Here is a 21581-nt window from a genome sequence, read left to right as displayed (position 1 = left end):
GGTCATTTAGCTAGTTGGGCATCATTGGAGTCTAGCAGTAATATAGCAGTATATTTAAATTACTTAGAGAAGTTCTCAGGCTTTGTAACTCATATTTATGCCTTAACATGTGCTAATTCTTAACATTGAATAAAAATATAGAATAATGGTGATAATATTAAATTTGAGTGTGGCACAAATAATGTAACAAAAGTTGGTGATATATTAAGTGATTAGTGTCCCAATTTTCCTCTTGCTAAAGCTGGAAGCCGATGCCTCAGTGTGACTTAGACTTAAGGGAATATCCAATATTGTAGACTATGACTGGCCTCATATGGATGCTCATCTTTTCTTTTAATATCTCCTGTCATATCATATTGTTCTCGTCCCTCAATTTTGCCTCATAATGTCTCCTAATAGGTCCTCTTTGCTCAATCTCTGCTACCACCACACTAATCTCAGGTCTGTTACTTGGTCTTCAGTAGCCAACGACTACCAATCTCTTCTGACATAAAAGATCCCATTTCCATGCCATGTTCAACCCCAATCTCATACTGATAGAGAGCCTTCTTAAAAAAAAAAAAAAAGATATTATTTATCTGCTCTTCTTCTCTTCCTATTTTCTAGGAAACTGTAGGTTCCATGAAACAGATTAAATAGATTGTATTAGTTTTCTATGGATGTGTGAGAAGCTACCACAATTGAGTAGCTTTAAAAAACACAAATGTATTACCCATTTTCTGTGAATCAGGAATCTAGCATAGTATGGTTGGGTTCTCAGTAGGTTGAAATCAAGGTGTCAGCTGAATATCCTCATCTGGAGACTCAACTAAGGCCATTTCCAAGTTCTCTCCGCCTGTTGGCAGAATATATCTCTTTATGACTGCATGCCTGAGGTCCGTGTTTTTGTTTTTGTTTTAAGATTTTTATGTTTAAGTAATCTCTACACCCAATGTGGGGATCAAATTTACAATCCCAAAATCAAGAGTCACATGCTCTACCAACTGAGGCAGTCAGGTGCCCCATTTTTTAATTTAAGATTTTTATTTTTAAGTAAGAGTTTCCTGTTTTCTTGTTGGCTGCTGGCCAGGCACAGCTCTCAGCTTCTAGAGGCTAATTACAGGTCCTTGGGACATGGCTACCTCTATTGTTTCTCTCACATTTCCAATCTCTCTCATGTTGATTGAATTTACATGTTGTCTTCCTTCAGGAAAGGTCCAGTCACTTTTAGGGCCCCTCTGATTAGATTGGGATCACCTAGGATAATCTCACTTTTTTATGCTTGTTTGTTTGTTTGTTTATATAATTTGTTGTCAAGTTGGCTAATATACAGTGTATACAAGGTGCTCTTGGCTTCGGGGGTAGATTCCCGGGATTGATTGCATACATACAACACCCAGTGCGCATCCAAACAAGTGTCCACCTCAATACCCATCACCCATTTTGTTCTCCACCCCCCACCATTAACCTTCATTTTGCTCTCTGTATTTAAGAGTCTCTTATGGTTTGCCTCCCTCTCTGTTTGAAACTTTTTTCCCTTTCTCTTCCCCCATGGTCTTCTGTTAAGTTTCTCAAGTTCCACACATGAGTGAAAACATATGATATCTGTCTTTCTCTGACTTATTTCACTTAGCATAATACCCCACAGTTCCATCCACATTGTTGCAAATGGCAAGATTTCATTCTTTCTCATTGCAAGTAGTATTCCATTATATATATGCCACATCTTTTTTACCCTTTCATCAATTGATGGACATTTGGACTCTTTCTGTAACTTGGCTAGTGTTGAAATCACTGCTATAAACTTTGGGGTCCATGTGCCCCTATGAATCAGCACTCTTGTATCCTTTGGATAAATTCCTAGTAGTGATATTGCTGGGTAATAGGGTAGTTCTATGTTTAATTTTTTGAGGAATCTCCACACTGTTTTCCAGAGTGGCTGCACTGTTTGCATTCCCACCATTAGTACAAGAGGGTCCTGTTTTTCCACATCCTCACCAGCATCTCTTGTTTCCTGAGTTGTTAATTTTAGCCACTCTGACCAGTGTGAGGTAGTATCTCAATGTGGTTTTGATTTTATTTTCCTTTTGATTTGTATTTGTTTTGATGGTGGGTAATGTTGAGCATCTTTTCGTGTGTCCATTTGCCATCTGGATGTCTTCTTTGGAAATATGTGTATTCATGTCTTCTGCCCATATCTTCACTGGATTATTTGTTTTTCAGGTGTTGAGTTTGGGAAGTTCTTTATAGATTTTGGATACTAACTCTTTATCTGATATGTCATTTGCAAATATCTTCTCCCATTCCATCGGTTGCCTTTTAGTTTTGCAGTGCAGAAGCATTTTATCTTGATGAGGTCCCAATAGTTCATTTTTGCTTTTAATTCCCTTGCCTTCAGAGACATGCCAAGCAAGAAATTGTTGCTGCAGCAACAAAAAGGTTGTTGCCAGTTTCTCCTCTTGGGTTTTGATGGTTTCCTGTCTCACATTTAGGTCTTTTATCCATTTTGACCTTATTTTTGTGTATGGTATAAGAAAGTGGTTCAGTTTCATTCTACTGCATGTTGCTGTCCAGTTCTCCCAGCACCATTTATTAAGAGACTTTTTTCCATTGGATCCTTTTTCCTGCTTTGTCAAATATTATTTGGCCATACATTTGTGGGTCCAAATCTGGGTTCTCTATTCTATTCCATTGATCTGTATGTCCGTTTCTGTGCCAATACCATACTATCTTGTTGATCACAGCTTTGTAGTAGAGGCTAAAGTCCAAGATTGTGATACCTCCTGCTTTGGTTTTCTTTTTCAACACTACTTTGTCTATTCAGTGTCTTTTGTGGTTCGATAAATTTTAGGACTTATTGTTCTAGCTTTAAGAAGAATACCTGTGCAATTTTGATTGGGATTGCATGGAATGTGCAGATTGCTTTGGGTAGTATTGACATTTTAACAATTATTTGTTCTTCCAGTCCATGAGCATGGAATGTTTTTCCATTTCTTTGTGTCTTCTTCAATTTATTTCATAAGCTTTCTATAGTTTTCAGCATACAGATCTTTTCCCTCTTTGGTTAGATTTATTCCTAGGTATTCTATGGTTCTTGGTGGAATTGTAAATGGGATCGATTTCTTGATTTCTCAGATTTCTATACATTGATTTTGTATCCTGCAAGTTTGCTGAATTCATATATCCGTTCTAGCAGCTTTCTGGTGGAGTCTTTTGGGTTTTCCATGTAGAGTATCTGTTATCTGCAAAAAGTGAAAGTCTGACTTCTTCTTTTCCAATTTGGATGCCTTTCATTTCATTTTATTGTCTGATTGCTGAAGCTAGGACTTCCAACACTATGTTGGTTGGAACACAACAACACAACAACAGTGGTATGAGTGGACATAACTGTTGTGTTCCTGATCTCAGGGGGAAAGCTTTCAGTTTTTCTCCATTGAGGATGTTATTATCTGTGGGCTTTTCAGATATGGCTTTGATGATGTTAAGGTATAGTCTTTCTACCCTAACTTTCTTGAATGTTTTTATTAAGAAAAGATGCTGTATTTTGTCAAATACTTTTTCTGCATCTATTGACAGGATCATATGGTTCTTATCCTTTCTTCTGTTAATGTGATGTATCACATTGATTGATTTGCAAATATTGAAACAGCCCTGCAGCCCAAAAATGAATCCCACTTGATCCTGGTGAATAAATCTTTTAATATGCTGTGGAATTCCATTTGCTAGTATCTTGTTGAGAATTTTTGCATCCACGTTCATCAGGGATATTGGCCTGTAATTCCCCCATTTAGTGAGGTCTCTGTCTGGTTTGGGAATCATAGTAATGTATCCTAAATCTTTCCTTCCATTTCTATTTTTTTGGAACAGCTTGAGAAGAATATGTATTAACTCTGCTTTAAATGTCTGTTAGAATTCCCTTGGGAAGCCATCTGGCCCAGGATTCTTATTTGGTGAGATATTTTGATAACTGATGCAATTTCTTTGCTGGTTATGGGTCTATTCAAATTTTGTTTCTTCCCATTTGAGTTTTGGTAGTGTGTGGGTGTCTAGGAATCTGTCCATTTTTTTCCAGGTTGTCCAGATTGTTGGCATATAGTTTTTCATAGTATTCTCTAATAATTGTTTGTATTTCTGTGATGTTGGTTGTGATCTCTCCTCTTCATGATTTTATCTATTTGGGTTCTCTTTCTTTTCTTTTTGAAAAGTCTGTCTAGGAGTTTGTCAATTTTGTTTATTTTTTCAAAAAAAAAAAAAACCCACCCAGCTCTTAGTTTCACTGATCTATTCTTCTGTTTTTTTGGATTGTATATTGTTTCTTTCTGCTCTAATTTTTATTATTTGTCTTCTTCTGCTGGCTTTGGGGTTTCTTTGCTGTTCTGCTTCTAGTTCCTCTAGGTGTGTGGGTAGGTTTTGTATTTGGGATTTTTCTTTTTTCTTGAGATGGGCTTGGATCACAATGTATTTTCCTGTTAGGACTGCCTTTTTTTGCATCCCAAAGGGTTTGGACTGTCATGTTTTCATTTTCATTTTCTTCTATATAATTTTTAATTTCTTCTTTAATTTCCTGGTTGACCCATTCATTCTTTAGTAGGATGTTCTTTAACCTCCATGTATTTGGAGGCTTTCCAAATTTTTTCTTGTAGTTTATTTCAAGTTTCATAGCATTGTGATCTGAAAATATGCATGGTATGATCTAAATTCTTTTGTATTTATTGAGGGCTGTTTTGTGACCCGGTTTGTGATCTATCTTGGAAAATGTTCCATGTGCACTTTAGAAGAATGTATTCTGCTGTTTTTGAATGAAAAGTTCTGAACATATCTATCAAGTTCACTGGTTCAGTGTATCATTCAAGGCCATTGTTTCTTTATTGATTTTCTGCCTAGATGTTCTGTCCATTGTTGTAAGTGGAGTATTAAAGTCCCCTGCAATTACTGTATTCTTATCATTATATTACTTATATTTGTGATTAATAGATTTATATATTTGGGTGCTATCAAGTTGGGGGCATAAACATTTACAATTGTTAGCTTTTCTTGATGTATAGACCCTGTAATTATGATATAATTCCCTTCTGCATCTCTTGTTACAACCTTTCGTTTAAAATCTAGTTTGTCTGATAATAAGTATGGCTACTCCAGCTTTCTTTTGACTTCCAGTAGCATGATAGATTGTTATCTGTCCCCTCACTTTCAATCTAAAGGTGTCCTCCGGTCTAAAATGAGTCTCTTGTTGGCAGAATATAGATGGATCTTGTTTAGTTTTTTTAATTTTTATCCATTCTTATACCCATGATTGGGGCATTTAGTCCATTTACATTCAGAGTTATTATTGAAAGATATGGATTTAGAGTCATTGTGTTATCTGTAGGTTTCATGCTTATGGTGATGTCTCTGGTCCTCTGTAGTCTTTGCACCATGCCACTCACAGAGTTCCCCTTAGGATCTCTTGAAGGGCTGGTTTAGTGGTCATGAACTCCTTCAGTTTTTGTCTAGGAAAGCCTTTATCTCTCCTTCTATTCTGAATGACAGCCTTTCTGGATAAAGGATTCTTTGCTGCATCATTTTTCTATTCAGTGTATTGAATATTTCCTGACACTCCCTTCTGGCCTGCCAGGTTTCAGTGGACACATCTGATGCTATCCTTATGTGTTTACCATTATAGGTTAAGGCCCATTTGTCCATAGCTGCGTTCAGAATTCTCTCTTTAACATTGTATTTTGCCAGTTTCACCATGATAACGCCTTGGAGAAGACCTATTCTTGTTAAATCTGAAGGCAGTTTTCTGTGCTTCCTGGATTTGCATGTCTGTTTCCTTCTCCAGGTTAGGGAAGTTCTCAGCAATAATTTGTTCAAGTAGACCTTCTGCCCTTTTCTGTCTCTCTTCTTCGTCTGGAATTCTTTTGATACAGATTTATTACATTTCATCAAATCACTTAGTTCTCTAATTCTCCCCTTGTGGTCTAGTATTTTCTTATCTCTTTTCCTCAGCTTCACCATTTTCCATAATTTTATCTTCTATTTCATTATTTCTGTGCTTCCTTCATTCTTGCTGTCACTGCATCTAGTTTATTTTTCACATCATTTATGGCATTTCTTAATTCATTGTGACAATTTCTTAGTTCCTTGATCTCTGCAGCAATAGATTCTCTGCTGTCTTCTATGCTTTTTTTCAAGCCCAGCTATTAATCTTATGACTATTCTAAATTATTGATCAGATATATTGCTTATATCTGTTTTGAGCAATTCTCTGTCACTTATTCCTGGAATTTCTTTTGAGAATTCTTCTGTTTTGTCATTTTAGCTAGTTTTCTGTCCCTTATGTGTTTTAATAGCTTGTTATGTGCCCTGCACCTGCAAGCACTACTATATTAACAAGGAGTCATACACTGTCCAGGGCCTGGCCTTTCAGGTGTTTTTGGAGTGTGTTGCATGCTCTTTGTTGTTGTGACTCTGATTGCTTTATCTCCCTATTTGCGTTGGTGGATTGGACCTCCCAGGTGTGTTTTGATTTGTTCATTGAAGTAACCCTGGAAAAAATTTTAAAAAGGAGGAGATGGTGGAAGAAGCCTTATACCATACAAAGAGAGAAATGATAGGGGTGGAGAAAAAGAAAAGAAAAAAAATTGACCAGGCAGAATATCAGAGAAAATATTTGGCTTAATCCTGAGAGAAAGAGAGGAAAATAAGAAAGGAGATACAGAAGAGGTGTAAAAAGAATAGATTAAAAATGTCTGCTTAAACAAACCAACAACTAGAATAACCATAATAGAGAAGGGAAGAAATAATATATATATATAATATATATAATATATATAAATAATAATATATATATATATATACACACACACACATATATATACACACACACACATTTTATGTATTATATATATATATACACATTTTATGTATTTTATATATACACAATTTATGTATTTATATATATGTATATGTAAAATGTATTTTATAATGTATATAACTATATATTTATAAATAAATATAATTTATATATATAAATAAATATATAATACATATAATATATAATATATATTATATACATATAATAAATAATAATATATATTGTATAATTGTATAATTGTATATTATAATATATATAATATATATTATAATATAATTATATATTATATATATTATGTTATAATATATATAATATATACATATATGTAATATAATAATACATATATACATATAATATATAATATAATAAATAATAAATATATAATACATAACATAAGAATTGACCACAAATCAAATCAGAAAATGCAAAACCACTGTACTGATATCTGATGCTGCCTTGAAATTGGTAGCTGTGCTGGTCTGGAGGAGGGGCTGTCTCATTTGGACAGTGTCAGTTTTGCTCTGGTAGATATGTGGTTACTAGGCAAAGAAGGACCTGGTTTGCTGTAGGTGGGTTCCGCCTCCACTGTGGGCCCATTGTCCTTTCCCTGAAGTCCCACATTGTTGGTGATGGGGAGAAAATTGGCAACACCCCAGTCTCTCCTCCCAGCACCGGGTGTCCCAAACCACTGTGTTCAAGCCATCTTCACAGTGCTGGGAGTGGGCTGGTTTGTTGCACTCCACAGTCTCCTGTGCCTCCCAGGCACTCAGCTGGGATTCATACTCCAATGTCTTAAAGGATCCTGCTTCATGCACCCTAGTTCTGGGGTAGTGCCACTCTGCCCAGCCAGCTGACAAAGGGACTCTGGCTCCTCACAGCACCAGAGTGGGCACAAGCACACCAGTTTGTCTTGCTCCACAGCCTCTACTGCCTCCCAGGTGCTCGGCTGGGATTCAAACCCCCATGTCTTAAAGGATCCCGCTCCGTGTACCCTGGTTCCAGGATAGAGGCACTCCGCCCAGCCAGCTGACAAAAGAGCCTCTGGCTGGCAGGTGCCTGCAGGGTCTTTTGTCCTTGAAGTGGCTATACGCCTTCTTCCCACAGCACTCAGCGAAGGGGACTGCTCTCTACAACTGTACCTCTGAGCTTACTACTAAGCCCGGAGCAGGCTCCCTTTCTCCCCAAGCACATGAACAGCATGGCAGGCAACCCTGGAGTGAGTTAGAAATTGGCTCTTTCTCCATTTTTTCTGTTCCTTGCTCCATGGTTTTTCTCTAGTCCACATACAATCCTACACTTCCACAGCTTTTCGTTCTCTTCTTTTTGTCTCTCTGCAGAAGGGGATCCCTTCCCTCCATGCCTACACTACCCATTTTATCTCTTCCAGCTCACAATTATGCACCTATGGCATGCCAAACTGTCCCCGTGGGCCCCTGGAGATGTTTCTGTCACACTGTAGCCTAGATTCATGGAATTCCAAGTCTTCTGGCCTCAATACTGCTGTGTTTGAGGGACGAGGGAACTTCAGGTTCCCCTCCTTCTCCACCATGTTGACTCCTCCCTGTTTATTTATTTTGAGAGTATGAGAGATAGTGCAAGCCAGGAAGGAGCAGAGAGAGAGGGAGAGAGAATCCCAAGGAAGTTCTGTGCTTTCAACATGTAGCCTGATTGGGGGCTCCATCTCACAAATTGTGAGGTCATGAACTGAGCTGGATTCAAGAGTCAGATGCTTATTAATAAGCCACCCAGGTGCCCCCTTTTAAAATTTTTTTAATCTCCAACTTTTTAAAAGCATACTGTGTCATACAATATAACCTAACCGTGGGGATGATATTCATCATAATTACAGGTGACACCTGTTCTCAAGAGGATGAGATTATACAGGATATGTATATTAGGGGCAGGGATATTGGTCATCATTTTAGAATTCTGCCTACCACATAGGTAATGTTCTTCACTATTTTATTTCCACCAATCAGCAGTGTCTGGCCTATGATAGGTTCCTATTATTAACTGCTTTTCAAGCCAAAATTTAGGCATCATCTCTGTTCCTTCCTACCATTACGTCTCACATTTAATCCATCTCCAAATCCTGTCAGCTTTACTTCTAAAAAATATGCTAAATCTGATACTTAATTGTTTTTCCATTGCTTTCATCCTAGGCCAACTCACATCACTCTGGCATATATTACTGCCATTGTAGCTGAAATGGTTTCACTGCTTCTATGCTCTGTCTGCACACCTCCTTTCAGTCTTTCCCTAGAAAGGATATTTTTAAATGGGTATAAATCATTTCTCTCCCATCTCATCTTCCAACTTCTTGCCCTATTTTATTACTGTACAGCCTCAGGGGCTTTCACTCTTTCCCTCAGATACCAGGTGCATTCCTGCTTCGGCACTTTCATTACTTTTTTTAAACCATTTTTTATACAACTATAATTGACATACAGTGTTATATTTATTTCAGGTATGCAATATAATGATTCAACAATTCTATACATTACTCAGTGCTTATCATAATAAATGTTATTTTTAACCCTCTTCAGCTGTTTCACCTACCCCACCCTGCACCTTCTCTCTGGCAACCATGTTTGTTCTCTATATTTAAGAGTAATGATTTTTTGTTTTGTTTTTCCTTTTTTTGTCTTTGTTCATTTGTTTTGTTTCTTAAATAACATATATGAGGGGCACCTGGGTGGCTCAGTCAGTTAACCCACCAACTTCAGCTTAGGTCATGATCTCGCAGTTCATGAGTTCTGAGCTGTGCTGACAGCTCAGAGCCTGGAGCCTGCTTCAGATTCTGTGACTCCCTCTCTCTCTGCCCCTTCCCTGCTCATGCTTTGTCTCTCTCTCTCAAAAATAAATAAACATTAAAAAATTTTTTAAAAATACCATATATGAGTGAAATCATATGGTATTTGTTTTTCTCTGACTTATTTCACATAGCCTTATACCCTCTAGGTCCATCCATGTTGTTGTGAATGGCAAGTTTTCATTCTATTTTATGGATGAGTAATATTCCGTTGTTTGTGTATGTGTGTGTATACACAGGACACCTTTTTTTCCTTTTTCTTCTTCTTTTATTATTTTTTTTATTTTCGTATTTTCTTTATCCATTCGTCTATCAACAGATACTTAGGTTGCTTCCATATCTTGGATATTGCATATAATGCTGCAGCTAACATGGGGTGCTTATATCTTTTCTAATAACTGTTTTCATTTTTCTTGTGTAAATACTCAATAGTTGAAATGATGAATCATAATTCTATTTTTAATAATCTATTTTAATAATGAAGTCTATTTTAATAATAAATTCTATTTTAATAATAATTCTATTTTTAATATTTTGAGGAACTTCCATACTATTTTCCACAGTGGCTACAGCAGTTTGCATTCCTACCAACAGTGTATCAGGATTCATTTTTCTCCATATCCTGAACATGTTGTTTCTAGTATTTCTTGTTATTTCTTGTATTTTTGATTTTAGCCTTTTGAAAGTTGTCAGGCGGTATTTCATTGTGGTTTTGATGTACATTTCCCTTATAGTGATGTTGAGCATCTTTTCTTGTGTCTATTTGCCATCTCTGTGTTTTCTTTGGAAAAATGTCGATTCGTGTCCTCTGCCCACTGTTTAATTGGATTATTTGTGGGTGGTGGTATTGAGTTGGGTAAATTCTTTACATATTTTGAATATGTTGGTTATATCATTTGCAAATATCTTCTTCCATTCATAAGGTTGTCTTTTTGTTTTGTTGACGGTTTCCTTTGCTGTGCAAAAGTTTTTTATTTTGGTATAGTTGCAATAGTTTAATTTTGCTTGTATTTCTCTTGCCAAAGGAGACATACCTAGAAAAATATTGCTATGGCCAATGGCAGAGAAATTATTACCTATGTTTCCTTCTAGGACTTTTATGGTTTCAGGTCTCACATTTAGGTTTTTAAACCATTTTGAATTTATTTTTGTTTATGGTGTAAGAGAGTGATCCAGTTTCATTCTTTTGCATGTAGCTGTCCAGTTTTCCCAACACAAATTGTTGAAGAGATTTCTTTTTCCCATTGAATATTCTTTCCTTCTTTGTTTTAGATTAATTGATTATAAAAGTGCAGGTTCATTTCTGGGCTGTCTACTCTGTTTTATTGATCTGTGTGTCTATTTTGTGCCAATACTATACTGTTTTCATTATTACAGCTTTATAGTATATCTTGAAATCTGTGAGTGTGATACCTCCCATTTTGTTCTTTTTCACATTGCATGTGAAAGATGCAAAGTATTTTGATAGAGATTGCATTAAATCTGTAGATTTCTTTGGATAGTATGGACACTTTAACAGTATTGGTTTTCCCAACCCATGAGCTTGGAATATTTTCCCATTTGTTTGTGTCATCTTCGGTTTCTTTCATTAGTGTTGTACAGTTTTCAGAGTGCAAGTCTTTCACCTCTTTGGTTAAGTTTAATCCTAAGTATTTTATTATTTTTGGTGCAATTAAAATGGGATTGTTTTCTTAATTTTTCTTTCTGCTACTTAATTATTAGTGTATACAAATGCAAGAGATTTCTGTATACAATTTTGTATCCTGTGACCTTCCTGAATTCATTTATCAGTTCTAACAATTTTTGGTGGAGTCTTCAGGGTTTTCTATGTACATTATCATGTCATCTGCAAATACTGAGTGTTTTACGTTTTCCTTACCAATTTGAATGCCTTTTATTTCTTTTTCTTGTTCAATTACTCTGAGTAGGACTTCCAATATTATATTGAATAAAAGTGGTGAGAGTGGATATCCTTGTCTTGTTCCTGATCTTAGAGGTAAAGCTCAATTTGTCACCATTGTGTATGACGGCTATGGGTTTTCCTAGATGGCCTTTATTATGTAGAGGTGTAATCCCTCTAAACCTACCTTGTTGAGAGTTTTTATCATGAATGTTGTACTTTGTCAAATGCTTTTCTGCAAAATCTATTGAAATAATTATGTGGTTTTTATCCCGTCTTGTTGGTGTGATGTATCATGTTGATTGATTTGCTAATATTGACCTACATTTTCATCTCTGGAATAAAACCCACTTGATCATGGTGGACAATTTTTTTTAAATGTATTGTTGAATTCAGTTTGCTAGTATTTTGTTGAAGATTTTGCATCAGTTTTATCACAGATACTGGCTTGTAGCTTGTAGTTCTTTCTCTCTCTCTCTCTCTCTCTCTCTCTCTCTCTCTCTTTTTTTAGTGTTTTTCTGCTTTTGGTGTCACAGTTATACTGGCCTCACAGAATTAAATAGGAAGCTTTCCTTCCTCTTCTATGTTTTGGAATAGTTTCAGAAGAATAGGTATTAACTGTGTTAAGTGTTGGGTAGAATTTACCAAGGAAGCTGTCTGGTCCTGTACTTTTGTTCATTGGGAGTTTTTGATTACTTATTCAATTTGATTGCTAATAATTGGTCTGTTAAAATTTTCTATTTTTTCCTGTTTCAGTTTTGGGAGGTTATATGTTTCCAGGAATTTTTCCATTTCTTCTAGAATATGCAATTTGTTAGCATGTAAGTTTTCATGATATTTATTATAATCTTTTGTGTTTCTGTGGTTCCAGTTGCTATTTCTCCTTTTTTATTTATGATTTTATTTATTTGAGTTTCTGTCTCTCTCTTTCTCTTTCCCTCTTTCCCTTTCTCCTACTCTCCCTGTTGTTGTTCTTGATTCTGGCTAAATGTTTATCAATTTTGTTAATCTTTTCAAAGAACCATCTCCTGGTTTCACTGGTCTGTGCTATTGTTTTTTGTTGTTGCTGTTGTTTCTGTTTTATTTACATTTGCTGTAATCTTTATTTCTTTCTTTCTACTGGCTTTGGATTTTGTTCTTTTTCTAGCTATTTTAAGTGTAAATTTACATTGTTTATTTGAGATTTTTCTTGCTTTTTGAGGTAGGCTTGTATTGCTATTTTCTTCTCTCTTAGAACAGCTTTTGCTTTATCCAAAGGATTTTGAATCATTGTGTTTTCATTTTCATTTGTCTCCACATACTTTTTATTTTCCTCTTTGATTTCTTGGTCGATCATTCATTGGTTAGTAGCATGTTATTTAACCTCCATGTATTTGTGTTATTTATGGATTTTTTTTTTTGTAATTTATCTCTATTGTCATACCAGTGTGGTCAGAAAAGATGAGTGATATGATTTCATTCTTTTTGAATTTGTTGAGACTTGTCTTTTGGCTCAATATGTGATCTATTCCGGAAAATGGTCCATTCCATGTGCACTTGAAAAAAAAAAAGGTGTTTTCCTCTGTTTTTGGATGGAATGTTCTGAATATGTCTGGTAGATCTAGATATGGTCCAATGTATGATTCAAAGCCACTGTTTCCTTGTTGATTTTCTGTTTGAATGATGTACTCATTGATGTAAATGGAGTGTTTAAGTACCTTACTATTATTGTATTACTATCAATTTCTTCCTGTATGTCTGTTAATAGTTACTTTATGTATTTGGGTAGTTCCATGTTGGGTGCATAAATGTTTAAAATTATTGTATTTCTTGTTGAATTGTTCCCTTTGTAATTATGTACTGTTCTTTGTCTCTTGTTACAATGTTGGTTTTAAAATTTATTTTGTTCAATATAAGTGTGGCTACCCCAGCTTTCTTTTTGCTTCCATTTGCATGATAGGTGCTTTTCCATCCCTTCACTTTCAGTCTGCATGTGTCTTTATGTCTGAAGTGAGTCTCTTGTAGACAGCATATAAATGGGTCTTGCTTTTTTTGTTTTTAATCAATTCAGTCATCCTATGTCTTTTAATTGGAGCATTTAGTTTATTTCCATTCAAAGTAATTGTTGATAGGATCTGTTCCTTTGTTCTCTGCTCATTTCTCCTCTTGCTCTTCCCTTGTGGTTTGATGGGTTTCTTAGTGATATGCTTGGATTCCTTTCTCTTTATTTTTTGCATATCTCCTACAGATTTTAATTTGCAGTTATTATTTCCTATGCATAGAGCAGTCTATGTTAGGAAGATGCTCGCTTAAGTTTGAACCAATTCTAAAAGTATTAACTCTTTACTACTCCACCCATATTTCATGTAGATGATGTCATACTCTATCTACATCCTTTTGTGAAACATTTGATTGGGTTTTGTAGATGTAATTGATTTTACTGATTTTGTGCTTTAACCTCTGCACTAGTGATTATAAATGATTAACCTGCTACTTTTGTTATGTTTGTCTATACCTGTGATATTTTTTTTCCTTTCCTAATTTTCTTATTCCTGATTATAGCCTTTCCTTTTCCACTCAGAATTACATTTAACGTTTCTTGTAGGGCTGGTTTAGTGGTGATGAATTCCTTTAGCTTTTGTTGTCTGGGAAACTATCTCTCCTTCTATTCTGAATGATTACTCTGCTAGATAGACTATTCTTGTTTGCAGGTTTTTTTCCTTTCATCACTTTGATATATAATGCTACTCCCTTCTGGCCTGCACAGTTTCTGCTGAAAAATTAGCTGATAGTCTTATGGGATGTCCCTTGTATGCACCTGTTTTATTTTCTCTTGCTGCTTTTAAAATTCTCTCTTTGTCCCTACATTTTGCCATTTTAATAATTGTGTGTCTTGGTGTGGGCCTGCTTGGGTTGATTTTTTTGGTAGGTCTCTGTGTCTCCTGGATCTGGATATCTGTTACCTTCTCCAGATTAGGAAAAATTTCAAGTCTCTTTTCTCCTGCTTATCCTTGTGGGATCCCTATAGTATGAATGCTTTTACTTGATGATGTTGCTGACTTCTCTTGATCTATTTTCATTTTTTATTATCACTTTTTCTGTTTGCCATTCAGCTTGGCTGCTTTCTATTACTCTATCTTCCCACTTGCTGATCCATTCTTCCTCTTTCTCTAGTCTACATTTTATTTCCTTAGTGTATTTTTAGTTTCAGTTATTGAGGTCTTCATATATAATTGGTTCTTTTTTATATTTTCTGTCTCTTTGGCAAACTTTGGAAGTCACTGAGTTCCTCCACTCCTTTCTGAAGTCCAGTGAGTATCTTTATGGACATTACTTTGAATTCTCTATCAGGCATATTGTTTATTTCCATTTCATTTAGCTCTTTTGCTTAGATTTTGTCCTGTTCTTTAGAATATAGTCCTCTGTCTCCTCATTTTGTCTAGCTCTGTTTGTTTAAAAGTCAACTATGTCTCCTGATCTTGAAAGTAGAGGCCTTATGAAGAAGAGGGCCTGAAGTGCAATGTCTCCCTTTTACCAAAGTGTGGCACTTCAGGGGTGTTTCCTATGTGTGTTGTGTGTGCCTTACAATTGTGGTTGAGCCATGTTTGTCTTCAGTCCAGTTGGCTGCAATGGTCCACTCTGCCTCTCCTGGGCAGGGTTTGGTCTCTGTACTGTTTCTGGGACTGCCTTGGGCTCATAGTTGGTTCAGACCAGATATGTCCCCTCAGCTTCTTCACTGGAACTGTGATCACTCTCAACTACAGGCCACTCTCTTTGTATTGTCCCCTGAAAGGCTTTTGTTGGCCGGCAGGACCTGCATTCAGACCAGATGTTTGCCCCTAGTCTGTCTGTTGGGGTTGCAGTGACCCCAAACAGGGTTCTCTCTTTGTGTTGCCCCATGTGACATTTTTGGTGGTGGTCAAGGCCAACAGCCAGTCAGATGTCTGCCCCCACCATAGTTCTGGGGCTGCAGTTAAACTGGTGTGTGTGTGTGTGTGTGTGTGTGTGTGTGTGTGTGTGTTTATCTTCTCCTTTCCCCAGGGCAAGAGTCACTTTACAGTGTGGGCCACTGTTGGGGCTGCTTGGAGAATGAGAGGCATTAAGCACCACTTTGGAAGGACTGCTGCCAAATAAGGCTGGTTGGACAGGGCAGTCTGCAGGAGAATGCAGAGGCTAGGCACATGGTGTTAGCAAGCTAGGCAGCACCTTCATTCTTGATGATACACATTTGTGTGGTTGGTTCTTTCTTTTTACCAATATTCCAGTTCAAGTCACTTCTGCAGAGTTGCTTTTCCTGACTTACCAAGCTGAAGTCCTTCACACTTGTCACACCTCTGCTATTCTCTGTGGTATCACCCAGTTATTTTTTATCATCCATTATTTTCTGAACTTCTTTTGGTCATGTAATATTTTAGGTACTGGTTTTCTGGGTTTAGTTACAATGGTGACTGAACATGATGGGTATGCAATAAAAAGTGTTGAATAAATTGACACCACCATAATAGGATTTGAGTAGATTTTAAAGGGCCTTCTGCTTATCTTTTGTGATAGCATTAAACTTTCTAACATTAGACAAACACATGCCTTAACAAACAATGGAGGAACAGGAGTGCTGTCCCCTAGAGATTGCAGTAAATATGTGCTAACTAGTGTAGCATAAGGCTTGGTTGTACGATTTCTTTAGAATGGACTAATTCATGGGGCGCCTGAGTGGCTCAGTCGGTTAAGCGTCAGACTTCGGCTCAGGTCATGATCTCTCGGTCTATGTGTTCAAGCCCCGCATAGGGCTCTGTGCTGATAGCCCGGAGCCTGGAGCCTGTTTTAATTTCTGTGTCTCCCTCTCTCTCTGACCCTCCCCTGTTCGTGCTCTGTCTCTCTCTGTCTCAAAAATAAATAAATGTTAAAAAAAAATTAGAATGGGCTAATTCATAAAAACAGCATATTTAATTACGAAACACCAGAGTGTATGAAATTCTATTGTTAATTTGGGACTCGTGACAACTTCTGGCAAGTTCTCCAATATATAGTACATCCTGGGTAAGGCAGACTATACCATATGACATAACTACAACATGCCATCCTGATATAAAAGAGATGATGTGCTTCAAATGGAAAGGTTTTTGGAGAAATAGCAATTATTATAGCCTAACACTTACTGAATATTATTTCATGTCTAAAGTACTCCTAGTTTTTCTCATTTTGCTGTAGAAAAAATTGAGTCAAAGAAGGGGCAGAAGACCTTATTCAAGTAGTAATTATTACAACTAGCAATTAAAGGAGCCGGTATTTGAATCCAGGAAGTGAGTGTCTGGAACCAGTCCTTTCAATCACCATACTACACTGTATGGAAAGGGTAGGAAGTAAAAGTTTTGTTGTTGTTGATATTGTTGTTTTTCCTAGAGTAAGTTCCATTAGTATAATGGTATGCTTAATAGGGAGATACAGTTAAATCAAAAATTCCCAAAATGTGTTCCAAAGAACACTAATACCTCTAGACAGTCTGTGAGGTGAAAATATCTTAGAGTAATATCATTTTAAGAAAACCATATAAATATAATGGCTTCCTTAGGGAATCCTGTTGTATTCCAGACTTACAAGAGTTTATCTGGCTCTGAGGCACTCCAAAAAGTACTGACATAGCATGAACATCCCTATATTACTTTTACAATGGAACGACTCCTCTTCCTTTTTTTTTATACTTATTGATATCCCAAGAGGCAAACCATAATTTTGGTAGGCCTTTTTAATGTGAACTTATAGTACATTGAAAACACTTGGTTGAACTGGCCATAGAATATCAAATATGAGAATGGGAGCAGTTGTGTTGCACCTCTATCTATTAATGACTGTCAGCATTAGCTGACTGAAAATATTTTAGTCCCCACTTCAATGATGGTTATTAATGTACAGAGAAACAGATCGACTTGTGGCTTGCTCATATGAAGTAAGTCAGCAACACTCAGGAATGCAGATCTCTGTGTGGGTGTGCATATGGGCTGTGAGGAGGGAGAAGCAGGGCAGCTGAGAGGAGAAAAGAAGCTTAGTTACATACATATTTAAAAGTCAAGAGGATGTGATGCTTAATTTTTTTCTTGTATTCATTACTCCTCTAATCCTTGACTTTGTTACCTTTAATTCTGCTGATTAAAAAGTATTATGTGGGTGGGATAGTCAGTGCTTTGGTGTTACTGAACAGCAGGTAGACGGTAAGTATAGTTCATTTTTTTGCAGTAGGACAATTAAAAATGTAATCAGCTTTGGAAACTGAGGGTAAAAAAGAAACACCATGTAGAGACGGATCTAAATAACTGTCTGGCTCCCAGACGGTCATTGCACATCTCCAGAATTGGAATAAATTCTTTTTAAAACTTAGGGAAGAGTCAGATTAGAAAAGAGATAATTTTTCTGATTGATCATTGCATACAAAAAAGGTTTGACTTATGCATTTTGCAACAGAACACAATGTAAAAGCTGAAAGATACCATAAAATACAATGCAAAATTTCCATATCACAGCTGCCCAGAGTGCATAACAAGGAGAATATTAGTAATGTCCAGATGCACATAAGTCTACAGGGATGCCTCTTGCCAACAGCAAAATGAAAGGAATGACAGTGTCAATCACATCCAATAGACTATGTTAATGTTTTTCAAACAGTTCTTTCACACTGAGAAATAGTGCTCATTAATAATGGATATAGTACTGTATGAAGGAGAAGGAATGTTGCCTACAAAACTGATGGAATTCATTGTTCATTGCTCATCTCCTCTCAACAATGAACTGCATTTCTGCAGAATGATTTTCCTTTTGTCTTTAAAGCTATGCCAAAATTGTTGTAAAATTTCTAAGCTAATTGATCCCTTTCTTTTCTGAACTAACATTTCCTATATGGCATTAATGCACTGCTCATCCTCACATTTCCCTCTTCATCCCTACCTGTTCCTATTTAAAGCCTCCTCTCTTGTAATCATATTTTTTTTAACTAGTACTGCTGAAATATACAAGAAAGTTCTCACATTTTCAAAACTACCTTGAAATCTTGATGGTAAATACAAGATTGAGGTTTTGGTTTTTTGTTGTTGTTTTCAATTCTTTTTACCCTTCTTCTGCCTGGCTGCTCAAGCAACTGTCAGTAGGGTTTGGTGATATATTTGGAGGTTTCCAGATTATATAATCAAATATAAGAACTGAAAAATCACTGAAATTCAGAAAGGTTACCAATTCCATGGAGATTAATTTCCTAATATACCACTTTCTTCAGGGAAGCACCTAATTATCTCTCTTTGACTAAGAAGCCATTTGGAGTCAATTTTGTATAATGACCTCCATTTTTAACATTTTTAAGTAAATGCTTTTTTGGAATAGCTTTGAATATTAGATGATTATTCTGTTCATATTAAAAGCTACCTTTTAGCAATATATTGGAAAACCCATGTACAGAAATACAGGATTCCACTTAGAGCTATAGTAAAAATATATTTATATAGACTCTAATGATAATGATTTTCATGTAAAAATGAATACTAGATGAAAATGACAATTTGTGTTGAGATATATAGCAATAAAAAGAGAAATTCTGTCTTTGGAAATATATCAATTGCTAGTTAGTTGATAAATTCAGGTTTTTCCATCTCTATAATTTAATTACAGTGATTAATTAATAGACAGGAGAGATTTCTTGTCTATTGGAATTCATTCATCTCAATAAAATAATGTCTTATCAAGAGATGAAAAGAAGTGCAGAAATATTTAGTTATTCCAGATCCAAATAAGCAAAGAATTCCTATATACTATATATATAATTACCCAACCCCTCTTCTCTGCCAAAGCTGTCAAAGTCCAAATTACCACCACCAGTGACTGTATTATGTTATAGAATAAAGGGAAATTAAGTTTGAAGATGGAATAAAGGTTGTTAATCAGCTGCCCTTCATATAACTAAATTATCCTGGATTATCTGAGTAGGTCCAATGTAATCACAGGAGCCTTAAAGGTGGAGGAGGGAGGTAGAAAAGAAAGAGTGATGCTATGTTAGGAGGACTCTGCCCCCCCCCCCCCCCCCCCCCGCCCCACACACATACAATTGCTGGCTTCAAAGATGATGGAAGAGGTCCATGTGCTAAGGAATGCAGTGGCCTCTAAAGGCTGGAAAAGGCAAGGAAAACTATTCTCCCCTGGAGCGTCCAGAAAGTAACTTATTTCTGCTGTTACTTTGATTTCAGCCCAGTGAGAGATGTGTTGTACATCCAGTGTACAGAACTGTGAAGTAATAAATTTGTGTTGTTTTAAGTCACTATGTTTATAGTAATTTGTACAGCAGCCATACAAAACTAATACATCATATACCTAGATTTTGGGTCATGGTCACATTTGTCTTTGCCCTTTAAAATTAGACAAGTTACAAACCATGAAAAATACTCTTCCAGATTTCCATTCAAAATGTCTGACCTCAGCAATTTAAACTGAAGCAAGGGAGAAGAGGTAAATAGAATAGGAAAGTACTTACTTTACTGGTGATTCTGTGACCTGACCTCAGGAATTCTGGATCTGGCAAGTATTTAAAACTGCCTCATAGATATTCCCATATGTTCTTTGGTGTCCTCCCTGCTGAGGTCTTGTCATGGGTCCTCCCTGTATATATCAGAATTCACCTAGAGAAAAAGACCAAGTAGGAGATAATATGGATATATAGACTATTACAAGAAATTGGCTTATCCAGTTGTGGTGGCTGACTAAACAAGTCTGAAGTTCACAGAGCCAGCAATCAAAAAGGAAGGATCACAAGCAGATTGAAACACCACAAACAAGGATCTAAGCATGGTGCCCACTAATTACTCACTCTTTTCTGTCTCAGGGAAGGTTTATGTCCTGTTTTAAAAGGGCTAATACTAATTAAGTCAGATCTACCCAAGATAATATACTATAGTCAACTGATTAGAAACATTAATTACATTTGCAAAATCCCTTCAGAGCAGCACCTAGATTTGAGTTTGATTGATTAACTGGAAGAAAGTGTGTATGTGTGCATGTGCACACACATATGCATGAAGATGCACATGCCTGTGCTAGGAAATGACTTGCTTTTCTTCTTCAAACTGTTGCAAGAGATTATCTTTTGAACTCTCTTTCCACCCCTTTCTGGGAACACACTAGAAAGGGAATTTTAGCTTAGGAAAACTGACACACCACAGTCATTACACACCCTTCATTTGAGATGTGTCTTTCCTATCTATTCTGCAACTTTGTATCTCCTTTCAGGTTCTGTATTTATGAATATACAGCCTCTTAATACCAAGTATATTTTGCATCTTGGTTATTATGGATATTATGAACCTTGAGTATATTATGAACCTCATGGATATTATGAACCTCAAGGATATTATGGATATTATGGACCTCAAGGATAACATGTGGTCAGAGATGCTGGGGAGTATATTGTGCATACTTCTTAGTAATAAACAAAACAGAAAATGTTCAACATTTCATCTCCAGTGGGAGCCTATACCTTACCTCTCTAAATTTATTTCCTGCTGCTATGCTTGCTCACTGACCTTGTTACTGCCAAACTGAAAGCGCTTATCTGTTTTCTACCTGGTGGGAAGGACTTTGCCCACTCTTACTATCTAGGATGCTATCTGCAGAATTTCATAGGACCTTCTCCATTGCTTCCATTAGATCTTGATCTATTACCACATCCATGTTGGTTACCCTTTATGCCTTTATACTACTTCATTTTTATTCATATAATTAATTATTATATTAAATTTTATTGTATGTTAACTTAATTGATTATTTTCTGCTCTCCCACTCAAATTAGAAGTTCCCTGAAAGCTGCTGCTGTCTCTCTCTGTTTCAACATTGGAGGTCTAGCAACCTGAACTGTACCTACCACTGTCAGTAAAATGAGGTTCATTCTGAGGTTTAGCTTGAATCAATGAGTAATTAAAAGTTTTCATACATTATTAGGAAAAGTCCTAGGCATTTATTTTTTTTATTATTTTTATTGTATTTTTTAATGTATTCATTTTTAAATTAATATCCAAGTTAGTAAGCAT

This window comes from Panthera uncia (genome assembly GCF_023721935.1).
Source record: "Panthera uncia isolate 11264 chromosome B2 unlocalized genomic scaffold, Puncia_PCG_1.0 HiC_scaffold_24, whole genome shotgun sequence".
Taxonomy (NCBI): domain Eukaryota; kingdom Metazoa; phylum Chordata; class Mammalia; order Carnivora; family Felidae; genus Panthera; species Panthera uncia.
This window is presented reverse-complemented; position numbering follows the sequence as displayed.